The sequence below is a fragment of the Lolium perenne genome, chromosome 4, assembly GCF_019359855.2.
Source record: "Lolium perenne isolate Kyuss_39 chromosome 4, Kyuss_2.0, whole genome shotgun sequence".
NCBI lineage: Eukaryota > Viridiplantae > Streptophyta > Magnoliopsida > Poales > Poaceae > Lolium > Lolium perenne.
In genome coordinates, this window is record NC_067247.2 from 44478056 (window position 1) to 44490227 (window position 12172).

Sequence of the window (12172 nt, forward strand, 5' to 3'; positions counted from 1 at the left end):
AGTATACTGTGGGCGGGGCGGCGACGTACGGGGGAGGTCGTCGACGGCGGCCGGCGCGTGAGAAGGGCGACGTACGGCGCGGAGTCGACGAGGAGGCGGCGGCGCGGAGTCGACGGCGGCGCAGACGACGCGGGCGACGAGGAGGCGACGGCGCAGGAGATCAGCCTGTCGGCGTTCGCGAGGAAGAAGATGAACTGAACGTGCGCGAGTGCGCGAGTTTTTATAGGCAAGGGGCTTTAGTCGCGGTTGGGGACACCAACCGCGACTAAAGGGTAGCCTCTAGTCGCGGTTGGTGACCCCAACCGCGACTAAAGCCGTTTTTTCGCCATTTTTGCGGTTCCCGCGGAAACGACCTTTAGTCGCGGTTGGGGACACCATCTGTAACATCCCAAAATTTTCCAAATTTTGGAATGTTAAATGAAATAAAATATGTTGATTGAACTTCTTGTCTTTGTTGAAATTTATGGGGAAATTGAAACTTTTGAGGACTTGTTTAAACTTTTGTCAACCATGATCAAAAGATTATACATGAGCGGATTAATATGACTATCCAAAAGTATAAATCTTGGTTGAGTAAACTTTTATACAAATCCAACTTGTGTGTATTTGTCTTGTTTCCAATTATTTGATTTGAGTGTCATTTAAAATACTTGTCCAAACCATGTTGAATTATTTAGAGAGGGAATAATATGACTTTCCCAAGAGAGAGGAAATAACATGACATTTCCAAAAATATATAAATGGTCTGGGAAGTATTCGATTTGTGGTATTATTTGACATTTATTGAATTTTTTATATACATCTTATTACATTTCCAAAATAAAGCAAAGTAATACGAGATGGGGATAACATGACATCCTCAAATATAGAGTTAGAAATGATTTAAATATATTACATGTGCAGGTTAATTGATTTACCAAAAATAAATTATTTATTTATAAAAGGGACTGGAAATACATTTCCTCAAATCCAATATAATTATTTTGTTTTTATTGGAATTTCTGGATTTTGTTTGAGCTTAACCATAAATCTGAAATCTGAAAGAAATAAATAGAAAAGAGTCTAGAGGAGAATGAGAAAAAAAAATAGGGAGACCAGACCGAGTGGACCAAACCAGCTCAGCCAGGACGTGTCTGTCTCCCGAATAAAAATAAAAAAAGAGCAAAACTGCCCAGGTCGTTCTCCTTTCTTTACGAACGTTTGAAGGTCGTCTTCAACCTCTGGCCCTGGTTGGAAACGGCAGAACCTGCCCGCGTCGACGCGCCCCACTGCACCCCTCCTCTGCCCAGACCCGAGACACATCTAAAACCTTCCTCTGCCCCTTTCCCCTTCATCTCCCCGCACTATTGCGCTTTTATTCGAACCATAATGGCCATGGCGTTACAGGAAACGGACGCCACCATTAACGCTGCCTCCCGTTGCTCCACGTCCTCCCCCTCTGTATAAAGCCACACCGAGTTTCCCCATTGCATATCCTACTCCTCCACCACTCCACACCCCCAGGCTGCCCCTGTGGAGGGCGAATTTCTTCGCCGAAGTTCCGCCGGCCGCCACGACGTCTTATCAAATTCGCTGGGTATGGAGGGACTCAGGCCCTGATTCTTGTTCCTTTCCGTATCTCTAGCTCTTGCGCATCTCGCTGATGCCTTCGTTTGATCTAATTCGTAGCCAGAGGTCACGCACAACGAACAGCCGGGCACCATCGTTGTAGCTGTCCGCCACCGTCTCAGGAGCTTCGCCAGAGGAGCACCGCTCCACCGTGAAGAGAAGAGCGACGTCCAGTACTTGTTCATCTCAGGAACCCCACACCTTTGAGACCATCTCCAACCAAGCTGCTGCATGAGGTAGCTTTGGTGATCAATTTTTCTTTCCGTCGAGTGAGCTGCACTTCAGTTAAACAATATAGTCTGATCCTGTCACGTAGTTTCAGTTTACGACAATTTAGTCTGAACCTGCAATTTAGTCTGAACCTGCTCACGTATAGATAGTTACAGTAGATGTTCGTTTCCAGACAGTGTACGTGAAACTTCAGAAATTTGTAACTTTAGTTCCACTTGGCCAAAATCCGTAAATAAAATTATTTTGGAAACCTTGGAAGGGGTAGAATATTATGGAACCCTTAGATTTCATTTTTGACAGATTTTCGTTCGGTAATTTTTGAGGTAAATTTCGAATTAGTTTGACCATAGTTTAAATCCTATAAACAATTTTAATGTTGTTCTTTCCATAAAACGTATGGAAAGATTATGATCATCTAGTAGTGTTATCTAAAATTGTTTTTCCTAATATTAATAATTTAATTTGATTAACTTGTAATCACCCTAGTTTCGTATGTTAAAATTTGGATTTAACCAATTGAAGAATAGCTTAATCAGTACCTAGTTTAATCTGGCTGATGTGCAATGATTCGATGTTTATTTGGAGTTTCATGCATGTCGCCATGTTGCATATTGATATGTATGTTTGTCTTGCAATTGTGTATTTATTCTATTTTATTTTCGCGATAGATTGCACGGAGTGTAGCGAGGAATTTTATCAAGAAGAAGATCCTTGCTACTGTTGTTCCGAAGGCAAGTTACGCATGACCTTTTGTCCTACTATTTTTGATATGCATGTTTTACAAATATTTTCATAGAAATGCATGTGTAGGGAAATTATGCTTTGCTATCCTAGTAGAGAGCCATAGGATTTCTTACCATGTTCCTTGTAGCCTTTTTATTAAAATGCGTATATTGTATGAGTGCTTAGCCAATTGCATGGTAGACGTGGGATATGGGTTTTCGAAGAACAAAACCTTTTATGAAAATTGACATGCGCCCATTCTGGGGTCGTATGATGAAAATATTTCTGAAATAAAAACTTATCAAAATGTTTTCCTCTGGGCGGAGTGGTATGTTGGGAGCGTCTACAAGAGCTGCATCCAGAGAGTGGCTCTGCAGACTCAGGTTTTGGTGGGGACCGCCGCCCAGGGTCAAAGAGATCTTCAAAGTTTCAGTTGAGGAAGCTTCCAGTACAGCCACATGCTATATGGGCTCTGGCTTAGTCGTACATAGAGGGAAACCCTTGCATCGGTACCGCCATTGGAGAGGGGTCTTCGGATCATAGTTGCGGGCGGACTGGGATTATGTATAGGGGGCTTCTATGGAAAACTTCGTCATGATCCATGCCTGGTTAAGCCAAATGAAGGATACAACAAAAAGGATGGATTGTGACATGTGGGGAAAGTGTACAACCTCTGCAGAGTGTATGATCTAATCGATTAGCCGTGCTCCCGGATATGAGCAATTTGAGCAACTGAAGATTGAAGCGGATGAAGGATCTCCTATGTTTTCAAAACCTTTTCAAAAATTGTTTTGGCATGATAAGTTTATCCAGTGAGTGGCTCTGAACTTAGGATTGTCCGAACTGATTTGCAACTACTACTTTCATCGAGTGAGTGGCTCTGAATTTAGTGTTGCCTAAAAATTTAATGCATGCTAACTCTATCCAGTGAGTGGCTCTGGAGTTAGTTTAGCTTGTTTTGGGGATGGGATGTAGGATGGTGAACCTTGGTGGATTCCTTGTGTTTGTCCAGCCTAATATTATTTTGTTTTAAAAATATCTAAAGACAAAGAAAGTTTCTAAAAAGATTTTCATAAAACAAAATTGGCTTTACGCAAAATAAACCATGAGCCTTCCTTTGACATACCTTTGCATGTATAAAAATATAAACCACTTTGCAACTTGTGTAACTTGCCAATACATTCAAAGTATTGACCAAATGTTTTTGGCTGTAACTTTACCTGTTGCAGATGATGAGTGAGGACGACTAGGATCATGGGTCTATACTCAACAAGCCTTGTGGCGTTGATGAAGCCCAAGACGTACCTTTATGTTTCCGCTGTAATGTGAGCCAGCCACTATGCTGTGCAAGTTGTATATGCAACTCTGGATTCTACGTTTGAGTAATAAAATGACGTATGTTATATCTTGATATTCATTTGTTACTGTGTGTGCTAGCTATGATCCAGGGATAGCACAGTAAGCACAGAGATTCGAACCCTACCAGGTTCGGGTCGCTACAAAATGGTATCAGAGCATATGTTGACTGTAGGACGTGACCCTAGAAAATGGAAACCATAGGATCAACTATTTTCTTAAAGAGTTTTTGAAAATACTCTCATAGTACACATCTTTCTTAAGATTGCAAAATGATTTCTCTTCACTCATCTATTCAAATATGTAGTTGGACATCACCCACTAGAACCCGGAAATCTCAAAATTCTCTTTTGTCAAGAATATTTATTTGTGAAAAAAAATATTTGTGGAAATTCTCGTATTCTACTTCTTAGTTATTGTCTTTCTTGACCTATTTGGTTTTTTTAAATAATTTGAAACTCTTCTCTTAAAATTCTTCAAGAGCGAGTGCTTTCAATTCTGACGTCATGACCGGATCTACAATGACACCATCGGACATCTTCAAAAGGAATGAAGTTAAAAAAAAAACGAAGACTCTGAAGACTGAGATTCCAAGATGACCTATTAGGAACCAAAGACCTAATAGGTTTAGCTAATCATTAGATGCGATGATTTGTGTGATTTGTGAGTTTTCATTTTTATGGTTTTCATGACACTCACAAATAAAATTATTTTCAGAATAAAATTTGTTTGTAAGGGTAAATCTATAGTTCTTTCTCCCTAGGATCTACATCTTTCCTATCTTAAACCATCGAGTCCGGGAACATGCATTCAAGACATGGAGAAGAACTGAAGAATGGCAAAGTAATTGGAGATACCTCGAAGATATTTGGTGATCTACGAAGAGTTTCTTTTAAGGGTGGTAGCATCCTAGTGTCGCCCAAACCTATTTTCTTTCTAGCCTTCTCGAATCTCGAGGACGAGATTCCTTTTAAGGGTGGTAGTTTGTAACATCCCAAAATTTTCCAAATTTTGGAATGTTAAATGAAATAAAATATGTTGATTGAACTTCTTGTCTTTGTTGAAATTTATGGGGAAATTGAAACTTTTGAGGACTTGTTTAAACTTTTGTCAACCATGATCAAAAGATTATACATGAGCGGATTAATATGACTATCCAAAAGTATAAATCTTGGTTGAGTAAACTTTTATACAAATCCAACTTGTGTGTATTTGTCTTGTTTCCAATTATTTGATTTGAGTGTCATTTAAAATACTTGTCCAAACCATGTTGAATTATTTAGAGAGGGAATAATATGACTTTCCCAAGAGAGAGGAAATAACATGACATTTCCAAAAATATATAAATGGTCTGGGAAGTATTCGATTTGTGGTATTATTTGACATTTATTGAATTTTTTATATACATCTTATTACATTTCCAAAATAAAGCAAAGTAATACGAGATGGGGATAACATGACATCCTCAAATATAGAGTTAGAAATGATTTAAATATATTACATGTGCAGGTTAATTGATTTACCAAAAATAAATTATTTATTTATAAAAGGGACTGGAAATACATTTCCTCAAATCCAATATAATTATTTTGTTTTTATTGGAATTTCTGGATTTTGTTTGAGCTTAACCATAAATCTGAAATCTGAAAGAAATAAATAGAAAAGAGTCTAGAGGAGAATGAGAAAAAAAAATAGGGAGACCAGACCGAGTGGACCAAACCAGCTCAGCCAGGACGTGTCTGTCTCCCGAATAAAAATAAAAAAAGAGCAAAACTGCCCAGGTCGTTCTCCTTTCTTTACGAACGTTTGAAGGTCGTCTTCAACCTCTGGCCCTGGTTGGAAACGGCAGAACCTGCCCGCGTCGACGCGCCCCACTGCACACCTCATCTGCCCAGACCCGAGACACATCTAAAACCTTCCTCTGCCCCTTTCCCCTTCATCTCCCCGCACTATTGCGCTTTTATTCGAACCATAATGGCCATGGCGTTACAGGAAACGGACGCCACCATTAACGCTGCCTCCCGTTGCTCCACGTCCTCCCCTCTGTATAAAGCCACACCGAGTTTCCCCATTGCATATCCTACTCCTCCACCACTCCACACCCCCAGGCTGCCCCTGTGGAGGGCGAATTTCTTCGCCGAAGTTCCGCCGGCCGCCACGACGTCTTATCAAATTCGCTGGGTATGGAGGGACTCAGGCCCTGATTCTTGTTCCTTTCCGTATCTCTAGCTCTTGCGCATCTCGCTGATGCCTTCGTTTGATCTAATTCGTAGCCAGAGGTCACGCACAACGAACAGCCGGCCACCATCGTTGTAGCTGTCCGCCACCGTCTCAGGAGCTTCGCCAGAGGAGCACCGCTCCACCGTGAAGAGAAGAGCGACGTCCAGTACTTGTTCATCTCAGGAACCCCACACCTTTGAGACCATCTCCAACCAAGCTGCTGCATGAGGTAGCTTTGGTGATCAATTTTTCTTTCCGTCGAGTGAGCTGCACTTCAGTTAAACAATATAGTCTGATCCTGTCACGTAGTTTCAGTTTACGACAATTTAGTCTGAACCTGCAATTTAGTCTGAACCTGCTCACGTATAGATAGTTACAGTAGATGTTCGTTTCCAGACAGTGTACGTGAAACTTCAGAAATTTGTAACTTTAGTTCCACTTGGCCAAAATCCGTAAATAAAATTATTTTGGAAACCTTGGAAGGGGTAGAATATTATGGAACCCTTAGATTTCATTTTTGACAGATTTTCGTTCGGTAATTTTTGAGGTAAATTTCGAATTAGTTTGACCATAGTTTAAATCCTATAAACAATTTTAATGTTGTTCTTTCCATAAAACGTATGGAAAGATTATGATCATCTAGTAGTGTTATCTAAAATTGTTTTTCCTAATATTAATAATTTAATTTGATTAACTTGTAATCACCCTAGTTTCGTATGTTAAAATTTGGATTTAACCAATTGAAGAATAGCTTAATCAGTACCTAGTTTAATCTGGCTGATGTGCAATGATTCGATGTTTATTTGGAGTTTCATGCATGTCGCCATGTTGCATATTGATATGTATGTTTGTCTTGCAATTGTGTATTTATTCTATTTTATTTTCGCGATAGATTGCACGGAGTGTAGCGAGGAATTTTATCAAGAAGAAGATCCTTGCTACTGTTGTTCCGAAGGCAAGTTACGCATGACCTTTTGTCCTACTATTTTTGATATGCATGTTTTACAAATATTTTCATAGAAATGCATGTGTAGGGAAATTATGCTTTGCTATCCTAGTAGAGAGCCATAGGATTTCTTACCATGTTCCTTGTAGCCTTTTTATTAAAATGCGTATATTGTATGAGTGCTTAGCCAATTGCATGGTAGACGTGGGATATGGGTTTTCGAAGAACAAAACCTTTTATGAAAATTGACATGCGCCCATTCTGGGGTCGTATGATGAAAATATTTCTGAAATAAAAACTTATCAAAATGTTTTCCTCTGGGCGGAGTGGTATGTTGGGAGCGTCTACAAGAGCTGCATCCAGTGAGTGGCTCTGCAGACTCAGGTTTTGGTGGGGACCGCCGCCCAGGGTCAAAGAGATCTTCAAAGTTTCGATTGAGGAAGCTTCCGATGTACAGCCACATGCTATATGGGCTCTGGCTTAGTCGTACATAGAGGGAAACCCTTGCATCGGTACCGCCATTGGAGAGGGGTCTTCGGATCATAGTTGCGGGCGGACTGGGATTATGTATAGGGGGCTTCTATGGAAAACTTCGTCATGATCCATGCCTGGTTAAGCCAAATGAAGGATACAACAAAAAGGATGGATTGTGACATGTGGGGAAAGTGTACAACCTCTGCAGAGTGTATGATCTAATCGATTAGCCGTGCTCCCGGATATGAGCAATTTGAGCAACTGAAGATTGAAGCGGATGAAGGATCTCCTATGTTTTCAAAACCTTTTCAAAAATTGTTTTGGCATGATAAGTTTATCCAGTGAGTGGCTCTGAACTTAGGATTGTCCGAACTGATTTGCAACTACTACTTTCATCGAGTGAGTGGCTCTGAATTTAGTGTTGCCTAAAAATTTAATGCATGCTAACTCTATCCAGTGAGTGGCTCTGGAGTTAGTTTAGCTTGTTTTGGGGATGGGATGTAGGATGGTGAACCTTGGTGGATTCCTTGTGTTTGTCCAGCCTAATATTATTTTGTTTTAAAAATATCTAAAGACAAAGAAAGTTTCTAAAAAGATTTTCATAAAACAAAATTGGCTTTACGCAAAATAAACCATGAGCCTTCCTTTGACATACCTTTGCATGTATAAAAATATAAACCACTTTGCAACTTGTGTAACTTGCCAATACATTCAAAGTATTGACCAAATGTTTTTGGCTGTAACTTTACCTGTTGCAGATGATGAGTGAGGACGACTAGGATCATGGGTCTATACTCAACAAGCCTTGTGGCGTTGATGAAGCCCAAGACGTACCTTTATGTTTCCGCTGTAATGTGAGCCAGCCACTATGCTGTGCAAGTTGTATATGCAACTCTGGATTCTACGTTTGAGTAATAAAATGACGTATGTTATATCTTGATATTCATTTGTTACTGTGTGTGCTAGCTATGATCCAGGGATAGCACAGTAAGCACAGAGATTCGAACCCTACCAGGTTCGGGTCGCTACACCATCCTTTTCCAGTTTAATTCAAAATACAAATAATATATGAAAAAATTCAGAAAATAAAACTAATTTATTTCAAAATCTTAAAAATACGAATAATATATCAAAAAAATCAGAAAAATAAAAAATAATTCATTTCAAAATCTTCAAAATACAAATAATACATCAAAAAATTCAGAAAAACAAAACTATTTCATTTCAAAATCTTCAAAATACAAATAATACATCAAAAAATTCAGAAAAATAAGACTAATTCATTTCAAAATCTTAAAAATACAAATAATATATCAAAAAATTCAGAAAAATAAAACTAATTCATTTCAAAATCTTCAAAATACAAATAATACATTAAGAAATTCAGAAAAATAAAACTAATTCATTTCAAAATCTTAAAAATACAAATAATACATCAAAAAATTGAGCAAAATAAAACTAATTCATTTCAAAATCTTAAAAATACAAATAATACATCAAAAAATTCAGAAAAATAAATTTCTTCCCGCCTCTGTCTTTCCGCCTCCCTCTTTCCACTAGTTCTTCCCGGCCGCCTCTGTCTTCCCGCCCCCCTCTTCCCACCAGTTCTTCCCGCCTCTGTCTTTCCGCCCCCTCTTCCCGCCAGTTCTTCCCGGCCGCCTCTGTCTTCCCGCCCCCCTCTTTCACGGGCTTGCCGGAAGAAATTCCGAGGAGCAACTTCCGAAGATGTCGTAGGGCGTGTGCACCGACGACATCTTCGAGAAGTTGCGCCACGGGAGATTTTCCAACCCTTTACTCCATTCATGGGGATGAAACTCTCCCTACCTGCTAGGTTGGCTTGTTGGTCTGCTTGCTGATACGCGTACAGCACGCGTCCGTTGGGAACCCAAAGAGGAAGGTGATGCGTACAGCGGCAAGTTTTCCCTCAGTAAGAAACCAAGGTTTATCGAACCAGTAGGAGCCAAGAAGCACGTTGAAGGTTGATGGCGGCGAGATGTAGTGCGGCGCAACACCAGGGATTCCGGCGCCGACGTGGAACCTGCACAACACAACCAAAGTACTTTGCCGCAATGAAACAATGAGGTTGTCAATCTCACCGGCTTGCTATAACAAAGGATTAGATGTATAATGTGGATGATGATTGTTTGCAGAAAACAGTAGAACAAGTATTGCAGTAGATTGTATTCGATTAAAAGAATGGACCGGGGTCCACAGTTCACTAGAGGTGTCTCTCCCATAAGATAAATAGCATGTTGGGTGAACAAATTACAGTTGGGCAATTGACAAATAGAGAGGGCATGACAATGCACATACATGATATGATGAGTATTGTGAGATTTAATTGGGATTACGACAAAGTACATAGACCGCTATCCAGCATGCATCTATGCCTAAAAAGTCCACCTTCAGGTTATCATCCGAACCCCTTCCAATATTAAGTTGAAAACAACAGACAATTGCATTAAGTATGGTGCGTAATGTAATCAATAACTACATCCTCGGACAAAGCATCAATGTTTTATCCCTAGTGGCAACAGCACATCCACAACCTTAGAACTTTCTGTCACTGTCCCAGATTTAATGGAGGCATGAACCCACTATCGAGCATAAATACTCCCTCTTGGAGTTAAGAGTAAAAACTTGGCCAGAGCCTCTACTAATAACGGAGAGCATGCAAGATCATAAACAACACATAGGTAATAGATTGATAATCAACATAGCATAGTATTCTCTATCCATCGGATCCCAACAAACACAACATATAGCATTACAGATAGATGATCTTGATCATGTTAGGCAGCTCACAAGACCCGACAATGAAGCACAATTAGGAGAAGACGACCATCTAGCTACTGCTATGGACCCATAGTCCAGGGGTGAACTACTCACTCATCACTCTGGAGGCGACCATGGCGGTGAAGAGTCCTTCGGGAGATGGTTCCCCTCTCCGGCAGGGTGCCGGAGGCGATCTCCTGAATCCCCCGAGATGGGATTGGCGGCGGCGGCGTCTCTGGAAGGTTTTCCGTATCGTGGCTCTCGGTACTGGGGGTTTCGCGACGAAGGCTATAAGTAGGCGGAGGAGATAGGTCAGGGGGCCACACGAGGGCCCCACACAACAGGCCGGCGCGGCCAAGGCCCAGGCCGCGCCACCCTAGTGTTTGGCCACCTCGTGGCCCCACTTCGTATCATCTTCGGTCTTCTGGAAGCTTCGTGTGAAAATAGGCCCCTGGGCGTTGATTTCGTCCAATTCCGAGAATATTTCCTTACTAGGATTTCTGAAACCAAAAACAAGCAGTGAAACAAGAATCGGCTCTTCGGCATCTCGTTAATAGGTTAGTGCCGGAAAATGCATAAATATTACATAAAGTATGCATAAAACATGTAGATATCATCAATAATGTGGCATGGAACATAAGAAATTATCGATACGTTGGAGACGTATCAGCATCCTGACACGCGTACAGCACGCGACCGTTGGGAACCCCAAGTGGAAGCTGTGATGCATACAGCAGTAAGTTTCCCTCAGTTAGAAACCAAGGTTTATCGAACCAGTAGGAGTCAAGAAGCACGTTGAAGGTTGATGGCGGCGAGATGTAGTGCGGCACAACACCAGGGATTCCGGCGCCAACGTGGAACCTGCACAACACAAACCAAGTACTTTGCCCCAACGGAACAGTGAGGTTGTCAATCTCACCGGCTTGCTGTAACAAAGGATTAGATGTATAGTGTGGATGATGATTGTTTGCAGAAAACAGTAGAACAATTGCAGTAGATAGTATTTCAGATGTAAAGAATGGACCGGGGTCCACAGTTCACTAGTGGTGTCTCTCCCATAAGATAAATAGCATGTTGGGTGAACAAATTACAGTTGGGCAATTGACAAATAGAGAGGGCATGACCATGCACATACATGATATGATGAGTATTGTGAGATTTAATTGGGCATTACGACAAAGTACATAGACCGCTATCCAGCATGCATCTATGCCTAAAAAGTCCACCTTCAGGTTATCATCCGAACCCCTTCCAGTATTAAGTTGAAAACAACAGACAATTGCATTAAGTATGGTGCATAATGTAATCAATAACTACATCCTCGGACATATCATCAATGTTTTATCCCTAGTGGCAACAGTACATCCATAACCTTAGAGGTTTCTGTCACTCCCCCAGATTCACGGAGACATGAACCCACTATCGAGCATAAATACTCCCTCTTGGAGTTAAGAGTAAAAACTTGGCCAGAGCCTCTACTAATAACGGAGAGCATGCAAGATCATAAACAACACATAGGTAATAGGTTGATAATCAACATAGCATAGTATTCTCTATTCATCGGATCCCAACAAACACAACATATAGCATTAGAGATAGATGATCTTGATCATGTTAGGCAGCTCACAAGATCCGACAATGAAGCATAATGAGGAGAAGACAACCATCTAGCTACTGCTATGGACCCATAGTCCAGGGGTGAACTACTCACTCATCACTCCGGAGGCGACCATGGCGGTGTAGAGTCCTCCGGGAGATGAATCCCCTCTCCGGCAGGGTGCCGGAGGCGAGCTCCTGAATCCCCCGAGATGGGATTGGCGGCGGCGGCGTCTCTGGAAG

At 41.1% G+C, this 12172-nt stretch overlaps 2 long non-coding RNA genes across 2 annotated transcripts; both read left to right on the forward strand.

Moving 5' to 3' along the window:
• The first annotated feature begins 1164 nt into the window (after positions 1-1164).
• LOC139830838 (uncharacterized) lies at positions 1165-3973 on the forward strand. Its single transcript, XR_011744327.1, has 3 exons — positions 1165-1576; positions 1669-1844; positions 2508-3973. It is a non-coding gene; the product is annotated as an uncharacterized lncRNA (long non-coding RNA).
• A 1838-nt stretch (positions 3974-5811) lies between these two features.
• On the forward strand, positions 5812-7497 carry LOC127292337 (uncharacterized). Its single transcript, XR_007845101.2, has 3 exons — positions 5812-6099; positions 6192-6367; positions 7031-7497. It is a non-coding gene; the product is annotated as an uncharacterized lncRNA (long non-coding RNA).
• The last annotated feature ends 4675 nt before the right edge of the window (positions 7498-12172 follow it).